General features: G+C 31.8%; 2 pseudogenes across 1 annotated transcript; both read left to right on the forward strand.

Annotated features, from left to right (window-relative positions):
- Window positions 1-3913: 3913 nt before the first annotated feature.
- LOC143586449 (signal peptide peptidase-like) lies at window positions 3914-6251 on the forward strand (annotated as a pseudogene).
- Window positions 6252-10778: 4527 nt separating this feature from the next.
- On the forward strand, window positions 10779-12583 carry LOC143586450 (squamosa promoter-binding-like protein 14 pseudogene; annotated as a pseudogene). Its single transcript, XR_013144708.1, has 4 exons — window positions 10779-11091; window positions 11575-12142; window positions 12222-12406; window positions 12486-12583. The product of XR_013144708.1 is annotated as a squamosa promoter-binding-like protein 14 pseudogene (transcript).
- Window positions 12584-12588: the final 5 nt, after the last annotated feature.

Here is a 12588-nt window from a genome sequence, read left to right on the forward strand (position 1 = left end):
TGCCCCTCACGTGAGGGGCATGCTGATGGGTTTAACGACCAGACTTAACAGGTTAGTGAGGTTAGGTTTAATTGCAAGTGAAATGAAACCACAAGGACGAAAATCGTAGATTGAAACTATTGGACTAAAATCGCATATTTGGACAAACCACATGGACAAAAACCGCAGTTTACTTCTCTTGTAATCTATACTAACGTTTTTATTTAAGACACCTACTTTATTTAAAAAGTGCCCTGCTTACGGTGCGCGCATATAATGTATATATGTGTGAACCCTCGGGTGGGCAAAAGTAAAATTGCACTAATTTTGACGTTATTTTACTAATCTCGTGAAAATAACGTTAAAAGTGATGGAAGGTTAATCAGGCATCATGTGGTGGCGTTGATAGCCGAAAGATAAGGGTACATGCACCAATCAGCCAGCGTCCCGATGATTGAGTGCTATGTGCCTTATGTCCAAGGTTTGATGCAAAACTAGTATAGAGCCGGGGGTCTCACCGGAAGCAGTCTCTCTATCCCCATGGGGTAGAGGTAAGGTTGTCTACATCTTACCCTACTCAAACCCTACCATAGCTTTGCTATTGGTGGGATATACTGAGTACGATAATGATTATGACCTACTTTATTTAAAAAAACATAACTAATTCTTCTTGTAACACATGGAGACCATCTCACCCTTCCCTCTCTTCCCTTTTGCGACCGCCAACACCATCCCCCCCTCTAGCTATGCTTTGAAATTGAAACTCGGCCAAGACTGACCAATAATCGGTGCCTTTAGTGTTTCAGTTAACGACATTTTTTAACATATGAACCATTTCTTTGTGAACATTGTTATTTTAACGGGTTTGCCATTGAACCAGAAAATAGGTTTGACATTTAGATAAAAGATTTTAAACGAAAACTTATAAATTTAAATTGTTGAACAAAAAAAGGAGGGGATTCTCGAGTACCAATGAATGTTCGCCCATATGTAGAGAAAATAGTTTAGATAGTAAAAAGAAGACATTATAAAAATTTATTACAGATCTTATACAAATAAATATACTTCTTTTTATTTAATTATATTCTCATTGTATGTGCAAAGACGTGTAATACTGGTGTAGAGTATGAGTATGAATATTTGTTGTTCAAATTAAATTAAATAATTAATTTAATTTAATCTATATTTATATCTATATCTATATCTATACTATATATAAAGCAAATGGCAAGGACCTCTTAAAATTTAAGAGATACAAGCACTATTGCATAAATTACTTTCTTTAATGCATACAAATTTGAAAATATAGGGGTAATATAGTATTTTAGACATCTTGAACGATTAAGAATATTTAGTTTAGAAAATAATTACAATTATGATCCTTTAACTTTTAACAAAACTTTTTTAACGTTTGAAGTAGTTACAAATAAACCCCTTAACTTTACTCATTTATTTGACATATTTATTTAAAATGTTTATTTCTTCTATATCTTTTAATATATTATGTTTTAAAATAACCCGACTTTACCATTGCAACGTGCTTAATTTGGACGACGTTTCAATTTAAGTTTTATTTTATTTTGAGGTGTTTATGATAATGTACAAGTCAATTAAGCATAAGTGCACAACTCAAATATGCACTTATAAACATAAAATATAATTATAAATTTAACCCTTCAGTTATATTCAACTTTTGTAACTTTAAATTATAATTACCCTTCCACCCTCCTAGTTTATCCATATATTCATCTATATTTCCCTTTTTCTTTTATATATTTGAATATATAAATTTTAATAAATTTCAACCTTACAATCACGACATGTTTATTTTTGTTGACGTTCCGATGTAAGATTTACCAAATACATATGTGCATGGTATAAACAAAATTATTTTGTGTCACTTTAAAAGAAGTATAAATTTTGTTGAGTTTTGATCATTTTTTAAAAATATTTTTTGTTGTTTTGGGTCAAAGATCAAGGACTTTGATAGATCAAAACGTGTTCGAGTTATCATGGACTTTGTTAATATGGTTTGCTATATGGTATCTATATGATCTGATCATTACATGTCTTGTAACTAATAAAAATCGTTTAAACATATTATCATCGCCGCAAAATCGCACGGGTATATTGCTAGTGTTATTTAATATTTATGCTTATTATTTAACGTTATTTAATATTTGTATTTATTTTTAAAAGTTGACGATAAAACTTGAATTAACTATTATTATAATTTAATACAATGTTATTTAATACTTGTGTTTATAACTAAGCTATATACGCACAAACATATAAAATCTACCTATACTAATAAATAAAAATAATTATGACACGTGACATTCTGAGATTAATTCTCACTATCAATTTCCCGCCAAAATCACTTCTCTTCTATTGATGGAAAAAAAATCTTAGTTATAAATATAGTATTGATTATAAATTCAACATTCTGTATTAATTGGTCATACATTGATTGAATTATTAATGTCATACATTATATTCTAAACATACTTAATATAAAAAATTATTAATATAATAATTACGTGTCTAGATATATTTTCTTTAAAATTGGAATGTACATATAAAAGAGTTTATGTTTAAAGAGTACATTAACAATCAATTTTTTGAGACATTTTCATTTTAAAGAAAACTATAATAAAAATATTTTTATTAACTTTTTGACAAATATTTAGTCTTAAAAATCATAGTCAAATTTTCCAATATTTATATTTATTATAAGAATATTGTGATAGTTGAACAATAATGTGTTTATAAGGACATCATTAAAGATGTTCAAAAAAATTTGTTGTCTTTTTTGTCTATAGTCGGGTATCGAATGTATAACATTTTTGTGAAAAACTACATCTTTCACATCAAAAGACCTCATTATTTTAAATGTGGCTTCCAGTGGTATTATTTCATTATTGTATACTGATGGTAGAACAACTCATTGTCGATTTAAAATTTAAATATATTTGATGATATATAACAACTATATATGTAATACATTTTTTTAACATAATATAAAGAGACTTAATTATCTTTTTTTATTTGTATTAAATTATTTATTGTAATTTATACATTAATTTATCCCGTATAATACACGGGTTTCTAAAGCTAGGGATTAAATATAAAGAGTTGTTAGCGTGTAAAACGTACAAATAATTAGTTATAGACTGTGTAGCTATTTTTTTTAAATTAGGTAATTTGTTATACATGTTACATAATTACGCGCGGATGAAATCACTGATCTTCCGCATACTGTTTCCTAATGCTTTTATAACTTTGTAGATTAACGTCCCTTTGTACGTTAACTCACCCGGTATATACACAAAACAGAACATAGAATTTATCCGGACGGAAAGAGTAAGAGACGTCAATCGATTGATCAAGCTACAGTATATATACTTGTCTTCTAGTCTGGTTTATGCTGTTCCAGTCAATTATGGTTAGAGCTCTTTTTCTCTTTTTGAATTTGTAGGAACTTAATATTACTTGCTCTTCATTTGTGTTCATTTATCGTTTTTTTGTGTTCATTTATCAATTACGTTCGTTTATGTTCGCTAACTGTTCCTTTAGATTTTAGACAAACAATCAAAAACGAACATGAACATGTTCATTTTTTAAACAAACGAACATATTGTTAGGTTAAGTGTTTGTGTTCGTTTAAAGATAAATGAATGAACATGAACATGCCCTTGTTCATTTTCATTTACAAACCTTGACTGTTCAATTGCTCATCTTAATGCTATTGTGTATAGTAAGCTTTATACAATTTCTTGTAATTCTTCTAAACAATTTGGTACAAGGATAAATGTTTACAGGAATATTCTCTTTTACCTGTGTAAAATGCCTGTTGCAGATTCTGCTTTTAAGTAGCTAGCAACAAAACTTTTGTGTTTGCTTGTATTTTCACCCGAATCGCTTAGCTTTAACGATGACGAGTGGTGAGCGTGCTGTGAATGTTTGCTCTAGCAGGTTTATATTTCTTCTTCTAACTAGATCACATCTACATTATTATTATTATTATTTAAATTATTATTAATTTTTAATCATTTTGGGGTTACAGGTCTAACTCTGGCACCACTAGTTTTGAAGGTTGATCCAAATATTAATGTCATATTGACCGCATGCCTTACAGTTTTTGTTGGTTGTTATCATTCTGTCAAACCAACACCTCCTTCTGTAAGTACACAACCACAGTGTTTTATATCTTTCCATATATTACCTCATTTTATGCTTAAAATGTGGTTTTTTATTCCACAGGAGACATGTCTAAAGGACATGCCATGCGTTTCCCTTTAGTTGGCAGTGCAATGTTGTTGTCTTTGTTCTTGCTCTTCAAGTTTATGTCAAAAGACATGGTCAATGCTGTTCTCATAGCCCATTTCTTTGTTCTTGGAATCATTGCCCTTTTGTATGTTCTCTTACATATCTACTTATTTAGGATGCTAAGCAAGTCAGTTAATTAATATGGGCTAATATTTCATTGTAGGGCGACACTCTTACCTGCAATTAGGCGGTTTTTACCTACCAAGTGGAACGAAGATGTTATTCATTGGCGTCTCCCATATTTTCACTGTATGCATCCTATATCCATTGTATTCCTCTGTCATATGACTCATATTTGATAGCTTTATATTTTATTTTTTTGAAGAAAAACATATAATAGTTTATAGCTTTATATATATATTCTGTTCTGAATACAAGCCGCTTATATATATTTTTTTGTACATTTTGTAGGGAATTGAAATGCTTTCTCTTGGCTCATTCGTAACTGGTGCCATTCTATTGGTAATAAAAGTTTTTTTTTCTTTCTCTCTTGAGTTGTTGTAATTAATAACTATTTTCTTGTTCCATGATCTAAATGTGCAGGGTGGATTGTTTTTCTATGATATATTTTGGGTCTTTTTTACACCAGTAATGGTCAGTGTCGCCAAATCATTTGATGCACCTATAAAGGTAGTTATGTGAGTTTTGGTTGAATATTCTTGTTACTGATTGAAGGTTGGTTTTTTAACAAATGTTTTTAATTATTTTTCAGCTTCTATTCCCAACAAGGGATGCTGCACGCCCATTTTCTATGCTTGGTCTTGGTGACATTGTAATTCCGGGTATGACATGTTTAAGATATCCTTGTTGTACTTCATAATTCATTTGATGCATTTATGTTTTATTGGCATTAAAACTAAGTCATACATAAGTTAATTGCATATTTAATTTTATACATATGCGTTATAATATTTATTCGAATACTTATTTTTATGCATGTAATCAGGCATATTTGTAGCATTGGCACTGAGATTTGATGTGTCAAGAGGGAGAAACAGCCACTACTTCAAAAGTGCTTTCATTGGATATGCAGTTGGTGTTGTTCTTACAATTGTTGTCATGAACTGGTTTCAAGCTGCACAGGTTGGTTGGTAATTTATACAAAGAGAAAATTGAGCAAATGGTCTGTGCGGTTTGATCATATTGCAAGTCTGGTCCATAGATTTTTAAAATTGTAAGCGTAGTCCAAACGTTTGTGAGAGGGTTGCACGCTACTCCCCAACGTTAATCCCAGATAGTTTTTAACGGAGAAAGTGATGCCATGTGTCATTCATGTGAAAGTAATTATGTGTTTTCAAATTTGGAACCCTAATAGAATATAAGAATACTCTTTCAAACTCCAGAACTCCTAACATCGACTTCATTAAATTCGATCAATGCAAAATCGAAGGTGATGAATCGACGTTTGGAGTTCTGCAGTTTGAAAGAATATTTTATCGGGTACCAAATTTGAAAAGACACAATTACCCACACATGAATGACACATAACATCGTTTTTCTGTAAAAAAAACTAACTTGGAACTAAATGTGCAACCTTCTCACAAGTGTTTCGACTAGGTTTGCAATTTTAAAAATGTAGGGACCAAACATGCAATATGATCAAATCGTAGGGACCATTATTGCAATTTTCTTTTGTGCCAAAAAAGGAGTAATGTTTGTTTCATATTGGGCCATAAAATCTAATAGTGTTGGGTTTTGTTTCAGCCTGCTCTGTTGTATATTATACCGGCTGTTATTGGGTTACTGGCTGCTCATTGCATATGGAATGGGGAGGTCAAACCCGTAAGCGTTTCTATAAAATAAAAATCTTCTTGCGTGTGCTTTTGTCACGTTTTTCTAATATAACGGTTTTGGCCTTTTGGCAGTTGCTGGAGTTTGATGAGTCTAAAACTGGGGATGGTGGTGATGATGTAGATGAGAATACAAGCAAGAAAGTAGAGTGAAAGATTTAGAAAAATACAAATAGGGGAGAAGCTATGGTTTTTCTTTTCTTTTTGGTTAACTTATGCTATAGATAATGTAGTTAAAAAGATTATAAGGATTTTATTACGTCTTCCTTTTGATATTTCTAGACGTTTAATCTATGGGTGGTTATTCTGGTGGGATTGAGTTGGTTGAGTTATTCATCGGGTGACTTGACCTATTCACCTTAGCCCATTAAATTGGGATCTGAATCGCTATGGGTGTTAAATAAGTTGAGCCCGAGCTTGACTACGCTTGAGCTCGGCTCATTTCAAGTTTTATTTTCAAAACTCGAGCTCGACCAATGAATAGTTTTCTAAAGCTCGAGCTTTGGTCGGCTCGACTCGTTTTTTATTGATAGTCAACTTGCTTGTCCCCACACCACCGATCATATATCACTAGTTATATATCAACAAAACACTACATAAAAAGTATATTAGTGTTGTAAAACAACGGCCTATTAACATTATCATAAATGCATATAAACTTAGAATATAGAGAAAATGTGAAGCATAAAAGGGGATAGTTCTTATTCATTAAGAGGTGTGTCAAATACCAAATACAAGAGCCACTATTTATATATATAGGGCTAGAATATTAATACAACATAATTAAGGATGTAAGTTATGTATGTGGAAAGTTACCGCATTATGGTTCATTCATAACACTCCCTCTTGACTATCCACGTAATGATATACGCTTAGTGATGTTGCCTCCTTTAAAAAAACTTGCTAAGAAAACCCAGTGGGATAAAACCATTGCTAAGGGAAAAAGAGTGCAACACGTATAATACTTCCCCTCATTTATGCATCTTTAAGTGACGGGTTCTAATCTTCTGCGAAAGTTTATCTAAGACTTGGAGTTGATAATTTACCACTTGATCTTGTAGTGTACACTTTCTTATTCGATGGAATGATGTACTATCTTCAAGTAAGACTTTCTCATCTGGTAAATAAGTGACTTGTAATGTGTTTTCTTGTAAATAAATACCACAACATCCATAACTTTGTTATATTACATAACCTACATTAATACGACTAATCAAACCCTTTTTACGAGTTAGCAAAATATGAATTCATGTATTACATACCTTGCATTTATCAAAATCTTGGTTCGGATCATTTCGGTGACTCTTCACTTGAAACAAATTATATCATATCAATAAATAAACAATATGTATAGTTAGCAAAAAAATATTGCATAAATTGCAATAAACTATGGCACAAGTGAATTGATGTAAATTTACCACGAAACGGTGATTCAATTTGGGTGTTTGAACTTCTGGTTAACAAAAATTACGCCGTTTGGAGCACACCGTTATCAATCAACCTGTATCCTCCTTCTGATCAGAAGTATTAAAACATTAGTTTGAAATTCGGATAAAACTTAACGTCGTTAAGTTTCTTTCAATGGAGGACCAATGAAAGTAATTTTTTTAATGTTGGACCACTAACATGAATATTCTCAGTTGAGATTATTATATGTAAATTATTAAAATTATTGAAATCCAATTTACTCATAATATAACCTGTGAAAGTGTGACAACCAAAGATCCATCAAAATATCTACTACTCTAATAAAAGAATACCATTTTATGTCACTTGTCACTATCTCAATCATCCTCACATTTTTAAACTCATTTTGTTATTTGGATCCCATGTGGGTCATTAACTAACCTAAAATAGTCTTATTTTTATGTATATATAAAGTACGTGTCTTAATGTTTATTTATTCCTTCTTTTATTTTTAGCGTCATGTTTATCCTTAAATAATAAAATGAAACAATTTAGCTATAGAAAAAAAACATGCCAAATGGGATTGAAGTGGTCGGAACATTGCTTTATTATTATTATTAGTATTAGTATTTTCATGTATATAAAATAAAAATCAATTAAAATACTTTCTTTCTTGAAAATTTTCATTATATACATTTGACTACATTTTCATAAATTTGTTTATCGACATACTAACCATTTAAATTTATTCTTTTGGTTTAATTTGGAAAGATAGAATCATGAAGCTCTTTTCTTAGCTATCATATATATAACTAGCTTTTATTCTCTGTAATACGGAGTTGTTTTATATTATTCATTTCTAATATTAATATATTTTTTTAGATTTAAATTTTATTTATTGTAAAAAAATTATTAATATACTTAGGATTTGATGATGAACGGGTTTCACAAATAAATGAGATGTTATAACCCGATTTAAAAGCTATATGAGTTTGATGAGACCCACAACCTGCTTTTTGTTACTATAAAATTGTTTATTAATTATAAATAATATTTAAAAAAACGGATACTATTTGTTAGTATGTCCCTATTTTATAGAATTTTCATATCAAGTAATTGATGAGATTAAGTTTTAATATATGAGATGTTATAACCCGTTTAAAAGGTTGTCTGGGTTTGATGAGACCCAGACCCGTGAATTCGATTTAAATACATGAGAAACCTTCATTTACAAATGAAGCAATCTGGTAACTTGAGAAAATTAAAGGAAACTTCGTTTATATATATTTAAGATAAGATTTAAGATTTTAAACATAATATTGTTTTAGCATTTATGGTTGGCTTGTACTTGAAAGAACATGTGTTTTAACACGGGCATCTATACGTCGTTTTGTCAAGATTTACAGGCAGACATTGACTGAAAATTTTGATGATTGATAAACTAGGTATATTGACCAACACAACCGCAAACATAGTGTACAAGGAAATTCTCTCTTATTAGTAAGTATTTGTGTAATGTTTCTTTAGTAATTCCTATATTTTTAGTATAAATTGTAATTTTATTAATAATATATGATAATTGTGTTGTCGATTGTATTTTGATAAATGTTCAAAATTTTCATAAATTCTCATGTAATACACGAAGCTCAAACTAGTTAGATCATATTTGTAATTGGTATTAGTTAGATGACACTTTATGTGAATAAGGTTAGTATATAACATCTTGTCTTGTAATCAAGACATTCAATACAAATCAATTACAATTACACATAAAGGTGAATTAACTCAAGACACCAAAATGTGATATCATAATTTACTCATCCACTAGTATATAAACACATCTAGGTTTTTTTTTCTTTTTTAATGTTAACAAGAACATATTTTGACCCGTTAATATTTTTGAAACTGTTGGGTCTCACAAATATTGATTTAAAAGTGGTATGCATAAAGACAAATTATTTGTATAAAAGTATAAGGTATCGTTATTAAATTATTCTATTTGTAAATGTTAGGCGTTTTTCTCTATTTAAATATTACTTCAGATTGTGTTCAGATTTGATTCAGGTTTTCAAGTTTATGTCGCGTAACTCTTGACGTCCCACGAGCACGGCCTGTTTAACACCCCCAACTATTAGCACCTCACAGAAAAACTCTACAGGACGTTTTCAAGCTAACCAGCGAAATATATGGGTTGTGTTTGGGTTCAGCTTATGCCCGGATGGTTTAAGTATGCAACATTCTTCAAATAAGCTTTCATCTAAATCATTATCAAAGTATTGATTAATTTGAGTTTAATCATTGTTTACCCAACATTTCCAACTTTAATGGTATTAATGATGAGGTTAAGGTTGCTAGAGGTGGGGAAGGAGCTGATTAAATGGAAGATATCATATGGGCTAAAGTTTAGTAAATTTTATAATTTTAATTTAAATTCCTATACAAGTTTATAAACTAAACACTATTGCCGTTAAACAACAAGGTTCCTTCGAAAAATGTACACGAACCAAAAAACCCCTTAAAGTCGCGTTCCCACAATTTGGTTTAAAGTTTTACAATTTTTTATATTGAAGGTATTTTAGTATTTTTACACAAACTTAACAGAACTTTTAAGGCCATATACTGCTAGTGTAATAGTTAATGAATAGTGCGAACCTTGCTTTAATTATTTTTTTTACTAGTATTTTTTTTTTCTTTTGAAATGTGTCCGTCAAAGAGACAGAGCTGTCTCTCCAAAAGGGTCATAACACATGTAATACCCATTACCCATGTTCAAATCCCCTTACAGAGTTACATTGGTGTTGCATATATTTCAGAGCGCGTACATGAGCCAGGATTCAATCTTTAAACCCCTCATAAGAAAAACCTTTGACCAATCCACTAAAGTGATGATGACCTGTCAATAATTTTTTATAGTCAACGATTTTGCACGCATATTCGAACGTGATATTACCTTATAAAGCATCCCAATCAGCAAATCTATTTACACATTATCTTTAAACTTTAGGAAAACATTCAATGAAACACGCTAATTTAACGCTCATCAGGATCCCTAAATTAGAATATAGTAAGAAGATAACAACGAGTCGATGAGACTTCATTTATGGCGTTAGCGGCGGCGGGACACGTGGGATTAAATTAGATACTTATCAAACCGCTTAATACAAATGTACACGTCGCTTGAAAAATTACACACGAAAATTACTTACAATATTATAATTATAAAATTAAAAGTTGTGGTGCAAGCCTGCAAATCGAAGAAGGTGGAAGTGGGGTATGATTTTGTACGACTCAAATGTCACATTCACTGTAAAACAAACAGTGGTCTGGGCTGGTGGGTGGAAATAAAAGGTAAGTTTTTGATGGCCGTACGAGAAAAGGAAGACAGTAATAAACAATAATATTATTATTAATAGATAAACTTAGAAAGAAACCATTCCAATTGACTCCACCACCACCCTTTTCACATCTTCAATCAGATCTATTCATTCCTCTCTCCCTCAGATCTCTATTTCAACTCAATCAAGATCTGCCCACCAACTGTTTGATAAAAGTCCTCACTCAGTTTTTCATCTATGAACCCCTAGAGGTTGGTTGTTTTTTGGTTTTGTTTACATATGTTGATTCATAGGTTAAAGATTAGTGTAGAAAGACCTCTAGTTTTGCTTCTAGGTTTGGTAGTTAGTGTTGTAGAACTCGCTAGTCGGGTGGAGGGGAGAGTGATTAATCGGATTGGAATTTATATGTAACTTTTTAAATATACATATATATTTTAATTTTGAACGACTTTGACTAGGTAACGATTAATCGACGACCGGTAAGTAGGTACCGACTAGCGATTAACAGGGATTATTCTGATTGGAATTTATATGTAATTTTGAAAATTTACATACATATACAATTTTGACTTGACTTTGACCAAATAACGATTAATCGGCGACGGGTCGGTGGGTGCTGACTAGCGATTTGTTGGTGATTACTCAGCGCCTAGGCGTGATTTTTACAACCATGTTAATTTGATGGATTAGATTGGATTAGGGTTTGTTTGTCTGAGATGCTTTGACTTTTATAGGAATTTGGATAAATTGTGGAAAAATGGAAGAAGTAGCTCCCCCTTTATATATGTACAACACGATTGGCACGAATACGATCGCCAAGAAACGAAGCATGCCTTTTCAAAGTACAAACTGTTTGCTACAGCAGCAGCAGTATTTTCAAAGATTGAATTCAAGTTTAGGTGAGCCCAGAAACAATTGGAACCCTAGAAATTGGGAGTGGGACAGTTCAAGGCTCGTGGCTAAACCCTTGATGGAGAATTCTAAACAGCAAGAAAAACTACATCATCATCAGCAGAAGCAGTCTGTTAATAATTCAAAGGAAGAAGACGCACGCCTCCTGTTACAGCTCGGTGGTGGCGGTGAAGAGGCGCAAACCAGGCCTAGCAAGCGGGTTCGATCTGGATCACCTGGCGGTGGCGGTGGTGGCGGGAATTATCCTATCTGTCAGGTTGATAACTGTAAGGAAGATCTAACGGCTGCTAAAGATTATCACCGCCGACACAAGGTTTGTGAGGTTCATAGTAAAGCTGGAAAGGCCTTGGTTGGAAACCAGATGCAAAGATTTTGTCAACAGTGCAGCAGGTTGGTTAGTTAGTCAATTAGCTAACTCTTTTATTTTTCAATTGACGGTAATTTGGTAACTTTGTATACTGTATTGTAGGTTTCACCTTCTTTCTGAGTTTGATGAGGGGAAACGAAGCTGCAGGCGTAGGCTTGCGGGCCACAACAGGAGAAGAAGAAAAACCCAACCAGATGATGCTGCTTCACATGTATTAAACGAAAATAATAAAAGCAACGGGGATATGAATATTGTTAATTTACTAACCGTTTTAGCTCATGCTCAAGGTATAATACTAAAATACCCTTCTCCGTTTCTTCCTTTCTTTCATTTTCTTTAGCAATCTAATATTTGTGGTTCTATTAGGAAACACTGAAAACATAACCAGGAGTCCTCCACCATTACCAAACAAAGACCAACTCATGCAAATCCTTAACAAAATAAGCTCTTTGTCTATCCCACCAGTTCC

This window comes from Bidens hawaiensis, unplaced genomic scaffold (genome assembly GCF_021521415.1).
Source record: "Bidens hawaiensis isolate Kalapana, Puna unplaced genomic scaffold, B.hawaiensis_p1.1 tig00034657_1, whole genome shotgun sequence".
Lineage (NCBI taxonomy): Eukaryota > Viridiplantae > Streptophyta > Magnoliopsida > Asterales > Asteraceae > Bidens > Bidens hawaiensis.